Source organism: Pseudorasbora parva, chromosome 13 (assembly GCF_024679245.1).
Source record: "Pseudorasbora parva isolate DD20220531a chromosome 13, ASM2467924v1, whole genome shotgun sequence".
NCBI lineage: Eukaryota > Metazoa > Chordata > Actinopteri > Cypriniformes > Gobionidae > Pseudorasbora > Pseudorasbora parva.
In genome coordinates, this window is record NC_090184.1 from 22,624,227 (window position 1) to 22,632,934 (window position 8,708).

Below are 8,708 nucleotides of genomic sequence, written 5' to 3' on the forward strand. Positions count from 1 at the left end.
AGGCAGTTAATCATGGACGGCACACAAGAATGACAGGACTAGTGGAAGTGATTTAAAGTGAGTTGTCAGCACCCTGAAGAGGTGTGTGAATATTCAAGACACTTCCTGCTGCGTCCTTCACCAACAGGAAGTTTAAATCCTGGGAGCAGACAGAGTCTGAGACACATAGCGAGGCACTTGCGTTTGGAGAAATATTTTTACAGGATTAACCCAGGCCACAGCAAACTATTTTCAGTGAGGGGATTTAGGGTCCACGAAAGTTGAAGAAAACATCTCGGAGGCTAGAGGTGAACTACCATGTGTTGACATTGTAAAAGTAGTTATCAATACGTTCTGTTTCTTTCTTTTTTTCTTTTTCTTTTTTTTTTTTTTTACAATTTCTTCGTTATATAATGATTAACTGAGACAAATTTCTTCTTGTTCTTTCTCTTTTTTTTGTTGTTGAGGCTCCATAACTCAAATACCTCCATCAAACCTTACATGTTTTTCAGGGGATGTAATTTCAGCCACTTAAGGATCATTAAAAAGAGATCATATTAAATATCGCCGGTTAAGAGGCGTACTGAGGGGGGATAGAGACAGAAATAATGAGGAGATTTGTTTGTCAGTCAAATTCTGAGCAGCTCAATCCCTTTAGCTGTCTGAGGGAGAGCGGAGGGAGCCTGCGCCACAGAAATGACCGGGGGTCTTTTTCTTGTGCGAATCTACCGATGAAATGTTGACAAAACAGACAATTTTGTGTAATTTTCTCCGTGGCACTCTTTCAGCAAGCCGGTCACTCAGAACCCCCTCATTTGGTGTAGCACCACGGCGCGACCTTTGACATGTAGCTCGTCTTGGACTATTTCTGCGATCCGGCGAAGGGACGTAACAGTTGTGCCTTTCAGGTCAGGTGGATGCGGCCTCGGAGTTTAAGGCTGAAGAACTATAAAGGATCTCTTTGTGTGTCTTTCCCCTGTGGAGCATGAGCAGAGGGATAAGAAATGTGGTTAATGGCTCAGGAGTGGGCTAATCATCGGTTGCCATTACTGCTCCAATATCAGCAGGGATGACAGACTTATCAATGACAAAGGGCCCAGGTGAAGACCCAGACCGGCCCCCTCAGTTTTGATCTCTGGTCCGCAAAGCAGGAGCTTTCATTCGAGCTAAGCACCAGTCAGTATACTTCTCTCGCTCTTACTCTTTCTGTCTCCTTCTTTCTCTCCAGTTGTGCCAGGAATCACTCATCCGCTCTCCCCCCGTCCAGGCCCTCACGTGTTCTCTCAAGCCTCAGCCATTATATCCACAATTTGGCTTAATTTCTTAGGCAACTGCAATGTGATAATGCATCTCTGTGGAGAGGATATAAAATCTCATGATTGTTCGTTTCATTGAACCTTTTTGGTTCCTTGTACATTGTGTACATGAAAGGGGGCACTCTTGACGTTTACTTCATTTTATATTATGACAATTAAATGATTGTGTTCTCTTAAAAATCATGAGACAATAATAATATCCATTTTATTTGACCACTTGCTGCATTTCAAAAGTATAGAGTTAAGAATATACAAAACAAAATATAAGATAAAAAAAATTATAAAACATTTAAAAACAAATTGCTACTGAGAAATCAACTTTGGCATTACAGGAAAAAGTTCAAATATATAAAATAGAAGGCAGCTGTTTGAATTGTAATATTGACTACGTATGTTATATGTTTATATATATATATATATATATTTATATATATATATATATATATATATATATATATATATATATATATATATATATATATATATAATATGCAAGTTACCTTATTTAAGTATAGTGTAACTTTCAATCCCTATTAAAGTAATGTAACTGATTACATTTGATTACTTTTCTAAATTTTAAATGAATGTTTTCACCTGTTAATCATTTTCAAGCATTTACACCCAAACTCCACCAACACCGAATACTGTCAGACTTTCAAAATCCTTCATCACTTGCATAGTCACCACAAAAATCAGACTTTAGCACCTCTTTTTACTTTGAGATTATTCTGAGGTTAAATACAGATTTCGGGATGAAATGATTTTAAATTTCCAGCACTGGAAGGTATTTTTATATCTCGCCATGGTGGCCACTCTCAGACAGGTTGTAGACTAAAACTTTCAGCGGCAATGTGGATTGATGTAATTGGCAGATGTGGTGTGCTGCAAATTCAAACAAGAGAGCAAATAAAAAGCATCACAATAGCATTGCTTTACTAAACGGCCTTTAAATGCTTTCCTGTAGCTCAAACAGTAGAGCATAACACTAGCAATGCCAAGGTCATGGGTTTGATTCCCAGGGAGAGCAAAAATTGAGAATTGACAGAAATGTAAAATAAATGTGTACCTTGAATGCAATGTAAGTCGCTTTGGATAAAAGCTTCTGCCAAATGCATAAAATGTAAATGGCAGGAGGCAAAGTGGACATCAAAAACAGGCAATTATTCAACATATCCTAGCTTTTTACAGAAAATATTCAGATGTAACCACTGTTGTAATCATGACATTTTCATATAAGCAAATCATTTAATTAGACTTTTTTTCTCAGTAAACTGTAACGGATTACAGTTACATTTATTTAGCAAATTATATAATGCCATTAGCATTTATATAGACTTATATACTATATGGACTATGCTATATACATATACATATATATGTATATATATATATATATATATATATATATATATATATATATATATATATATATATATATATATATATATATACATATATATATATATATATATGTATATAGCATAGTCTACTTTGTGAGGACAATAACTGTGACAATCTAACTGTTATTTTTTCTACCTTGTGCAAATGTTATAACACCCAAAAGCTGAATAACTCCAATCACCCATTGGGTGCCAAATGAGAGCGATTTAATTGCTAAATTCAATCGCCTCATTGTTTCTGTGTGGGAAACCTTACATCAATATGCTTCAGGCATATATTGCATGATTATCATCTGTCATTAGAGCTCGCTATATTGGGGTGCAGAAGTGGTGATTAGGTGTAAAATTATCAGGAGAACAGACAATGAGCTACATATGGGAGTTTGAGCAAGCCGATCACAACACACGCATGTAACCTGGGAATATCGTTTGCTTCCAAGGGCTGAGTGTGATATTAAATGAATGTTTTAGGATTACATCACAAACATTTTACATCATTCTTCACAGTGATGATTGTGGGGGTTTTTGTCTTATAGAAACTTGTTAGTCTTTTTGTTTATATTAATAAAAGCATTGTGGTATCTTGCAAGTATCTGAGGATGTTGTTTTGTGGGATTGTATGCGGCTTATGAACACACTGAAACGTGTCCAGGGAGGAAGTTCGAAATGAAGAAAATTGAGTTTTCCAGCTAAATAAACATGGTTCTTTTTAAGCAAGAAAACACTCTGTGAAAATGATTTGAGAAACAGATTTTTTTTTTAAATCACGAAAATACATTAAACAACTCTCAGAACACAGGATGGTAAGATGTCTTTAAAAGTCATTTCTTTCTAAACGTGTGAAATAATGTGAATTGCACAGACTAAATGTACGAGATATGAACATGCTTAATAGTCGATCGCCATAGTATGTTTCAATCCCCAGCTTTGCCAAATAGTAACCTTAGAGTAATAAGTCCTGCACACACACACACACACACACACACACACACACACACACACACACACACACACACACACACACACACACACACACACACATGCACATGCACACCTGGACAACCCGAGCCTTTCACCGGCAGTCGTGGTGAGGAGCAGGTACTGACAGACTCAAACACCTGCTATTGGAAAGTATGTTCTCCCTCAGTGATCCTGGGTTTTACAGGACTGGGAGGCTATTGTTCTGTCCCGGTGCTGACAGCCAAGGTATTTCTGGACTCCTAGAGCACATACAAAAAAAACAATGGCCAATTCATGTAAGTTAGTAGCCTATAGGAAAAATAGCTTTATTATTTCAAGTCACTTTTCAGCTTTGAAAACCGTGTTTTACTATAATTTTTTACAGTGTTAATGTGAACAACGTGCTATTTGTATTAGAAAATGTCTCAATTTCTTTATAATATCCTTATCTGAGAGTCAAGCTTGCCTTTTGAAGAAATCTAAAGATCCGTTAACACCCCGCAGTGACATTCACCTGTGACACAGCGCTGGCTGGCCAAGAATGCAGTGCACCTGTAAACCTGAGTTACTCTGATCTCTATCTTCAGCATCAATCAGCACTGGAATTTCTGATTTATCATTGGTACGCTACAAGCGGTTTTTATGTGTATAATGAGTAAAGTATCGATTTTTGATGGACAAATCACATTAGTAATGAAATACATCCATCTATTGGTTGATTTGATTGATTCAATCAATCAATATGACAATAAATACAATCACAAAGGCTACAAAAATGCAATAAAGTGAAACATTATTTAAGGTAATTGTTTTCTATTGGATATATTTAAAATTTGTATTAATTCCTGTCATGTCAAAGCTACATTTTTAGCATCATTACTACAGTCTTTAGTGTCACATTATCCTTCAGAAATCATTTAAAAAACATTAACATTTCTTATTTTTATCATCAATGTAATAAGCAGTTGTGCTGCTATTTTTTTTCCTGCCACTTTTGATCAAGGTAATGCATCCTTGCTGAATAACAGCTCCTTTAAAAAAAAAAAAAAAACTAGAGATTCTTCAGTCAAATAATGTTGACTAGGCATATTAATCACATACTTAATTTGCTGTTTTTTGATCTCTGATATGCAGACTTGGGGAAAGTCTAGATGATCGCCCCAGTGAGGCCTGTCTTAAGCAGGAGGGGAATTTGCAAAGTCACCCCAGCTACAAACCGCTGCAAGGCACCTCATGGGCTCCGGGGCCACCCCGCTCGGGTCCCCAGCTCTGATCCCCGACGCCGACCTCGCTCAAAATCATCCCCATTAGCTTACTGCAGAGGAATTCTTGGTCAAGTGAATGGCACGGTGGCTAACAAAGCCCTATTTCAAGGAAGATTACAACTTTAACAGGAAACCCTTTGATGAGCGAGACTGTTTGAAAATGTTATCAATATCACCATCACCCCTTGGGGTCAACAAAACCCATTTCTAATCACCCCGTACCTGTGGCTATGTATTCTCTTGTGTGTGTGTGTGTGTGTGTGTGTGTGTGTGTGTGTGTGTGTGTGTGTGTGTGTGTGAGAGAGAGAGAGAGAGAGAGAGAGAGAGAGAGAGAGAGAGAGAGAGAGAGAGAGAGAGAGAGAGAGAGAGAGAGAGAGAGAGAGAGAGAGAGAGAGAGAGAAATGGGTGAATTATCTTACTGTCAGAGAATAGAAGGGAGACTTGTTTAACATGGACCGCGCTCAAGAGCACGTGCGATGACAAAGCGATTTTGCTCCTTACACCGGTCACCCACCTGCACTCAGATTAGGTCAGATATTCGTTTCTGAGGCCAAGCTGTCCCTCAAATTAGATGATGAAAAATGTGGATAACATTCTTTCTCGGCTGAAGTGGGAAAAAGTGGAGAAATAATAATAAAAAATGGAATAGCCTACCTCATTATGCTGCAGTGGTGCTGTTTTAGAGACTTTAATTAGGCTAAGTAAATCTTTTTGGTTGTAACATTAATTACATTATATTTTGACACAATTACCACCAGTATTTTAGACATCTGGGGGCCAAAATGTTATATGTCTGCCTGTAGCCTATATTTCGTGCAAAAACTACAAAATTTGACGGGTTATAGAGAAAGCTATAGGCAAATGAGTCATGATCATGTGACTAAAATGGCGCATGGAAATATTTTAACAGGTAGGCTATACTGTTTAGATTTTTGTAACTGCATTTTAACGTCAAATATTTCGAGAAAAATCCAATATTCAATCTGTAAACTTGAAATGATTGTAGAATGCACCAGGCATTCTCTATTTTTTTTCTTTAAATATTTACTTCCAGCAAATAAACACATAGTTGAACGCATCCGTGGAATTTCAAACAGACCACGTTGTATACATTTCCAAATATATAATTCTTTGTTAATATGTGAATAACTATAAGAGGTTTGTGCAAAATTCACTTAAAAAAAAATAAACAATGTTCTTTGTTGGTTATTTCCAGACCATCAATGCTGTGCGAGGTTTTTGAGTTGGTCTGTGACTGAAACATGCCTCGGTCACATTATATGTTCTTCATATTGTGTATTGATTAGTTGGTTCTTTTAAAGTACAGTAGGCAGGTAGGCTACATAGAGAACTAGAGAATAAAAACTTAGAAAAAGAATAGGGCAACTTACCAAGTTTCTAATATCGCAACCAGAGGAAACAACGTTTTTGTCGTGCTGCACATGCAAACAGGTAATACAAATATAACACCTGGTTTCAGACAATATTCTACAGCATATTATAGAGGGTATTATATATGATAAAGCCTATAGTGTAGCCTTTATTATCACAGGTTGTTTACCGAGTTTTGTATGATTGTGAACTGACGTCCTCTCTCTCTTAGGCTATGGCGCCCTCTGCTGTTTTGTATCAAGGCAGCTCGAAACTGACCAGCTGAAGGATGCAGATGGGTTATCTTGACTTGATTCCGAGTTTGGTTATAGCACTTTATTTCGTTTAATTAAGAGTTTAGAATTTTGAAAAGGCAAAAATTAGGTTAACCAGGTCAGTTCTTTGTGTTTCATCATAAAATGATCATTCATCGAATAAGCTACATTTCATTGTGTTACATTTTACTCTCCACCAAAATTACATGCAACCAAAATGAAAATACTTATAAACTATAACGGTAATACAATAAATACTGTTTTTTTTTTTTTTAAGTTAAACACAGACTGGTCTAATTTGAATATTTATATAAGACTGATTAGGCCTACTCCCCAGTTTAATTTCTAGTTTGTGAGACTAGTTCTTAAAGGGTTAGTTCACCCGAAAATAAAAATTCATTTATTATTTACTCATTCTCATTTTGTTCGACACCTGTCCGTTCCTCTTCGGAACACAAATGAAGATATTTGTGTTGAAATAAGATGGCTCAGACCGACTCAGACAGGCCTTGATTGACATCAATGTCATTTCCTCTCTCAAGACCCTAAAATGCACTAAAGATGTCGTTACAAAGCCCATCTCACTATGGCTCTACAATAATTTTATGAACCGACAATAGTTTTTGTGCGAAAAAACAAAAAACAAACTTGTATCCATACATGATTTGGATCACCAAAGTCACGTGATTTCAGCAGTTTGACACGCGATCTGAATCATGAATCGATACACTGATTCATATAACGGTTTGAAGCTTTGTTTTTAGAAATCGGCCCATTACTATAAAAGTCATAATTTACTCTTTATTCCGCACAAAAACTATTCTCGTCGCTTCATAAATATTGTAGAGCCACTATAGTGAGATGGACTTTGTGACGTCTTTAGTTCCTTTATGGGTCTTGAGAGCAGAAATGACGTTGGTCTAGCGGAAAAGGCCGTCAATGAAGGCCTTTCTGAGCCATCAGATTTCAACACTAATATCTTAATTTGTGTTCAGAAGATGAACAGAGGTCTTATAGGTGACAAAAGACATGAGGGTGAGAAATTAATGACCAAATTTTTCATTTTTGGGTGAACTAACCCTTTAAGCAGTCTTATGCAACTGGCCTCTGTTCTGATTAACCTAATATTTTAATTTTAAAACTCATGTTAAAATATTCTGGAATAATTAAGTAAGCTATAGTTACGTTATAATACGTGTATTGTTGTGTTTTATTTTTATTATTTACAATAATAAAATAATTACTATAATGATAATAAGAATTATTAATATTAATATTATTGTTATTTTATCCTTATTATATTTATAAAACTATAAAAGAAACATATAAATGTATAATTATACTATTCAATTTAACTTAGACTCAATGTTCATTAAAAAAGAAACAGACAACAAAAAATTACATACAATAAAAAACATTTAAAATAGACAATTTTACCAATATTTTCCTAAATAACTATCGTACCACACTTTGCCTACGGGTTTGACAAAAGCATAATAGCATTCTGTGAATTATCCAGCGAACAAATAATATACATAACATTTCTCCCTAAAGCCCAAAAATGTTTTACACTTGACAAACAAAATAGATTACTTGCACTGCTATGTTTTTTCCCCCAATATGATCCTTATACAGTCATTGTAAAAAGAGGAACATATATGCCCTAAAAAGGTCTTAACCTGATCCAAACAAAACAATTCTCACCAACATATTAGCTTGGGCGCTGCCTGTACATATCACCATCATCATTTCATCATTAATTATATGCCCCAGATATTTTGTTTAATGCATAGATTTAGTATTTGCCCTGGCAGATACAAATAAGGTCCTTATCTCCTTTTGTTATATCTCAACACTTTTTTTTTTGCATTATATTGCACATCATATTTAATCCCATAAACATATATTTAGCAGCTATTGAAAGTTACCAATAAACTATACTATATATATATATATATATATATATATATATATATATATATATATATATATATATATATATATATATATATATATATATATATATATATATATATATATATATATATATATATATATATATAAACACCAAATCATCAGCATATAAGATGATTGATTAAGATATTAGAAAACATACATCAGTCACTCATTCATATAGACAAT

General features: G+C 35.1%; 1 long non-coding RNA gene across 1 annotated transcript; it reads right to left on the reverse strand.

Moving 5' to 3' along the window:
* Positions 1-3,754: 3,754 nt before the first annotated feature.
* On the reverse strand, positions 3,755-6,409 carry LOC137038348 (uncharacterized). Its single transcript, XR_010897463.1, has 3 exons — positions 6,312-6,409; positions 5,435-5,524; positions 3,755-3,915 (listed from the first exon to the last, which is right to left on the reverse strand). It is a non-coding gene; the product is annotated as an uncharacterized lncRNA (long non-coding RNA).
* Positions 6,410-8,708: the final 2,299 nt, after the last annotated feature.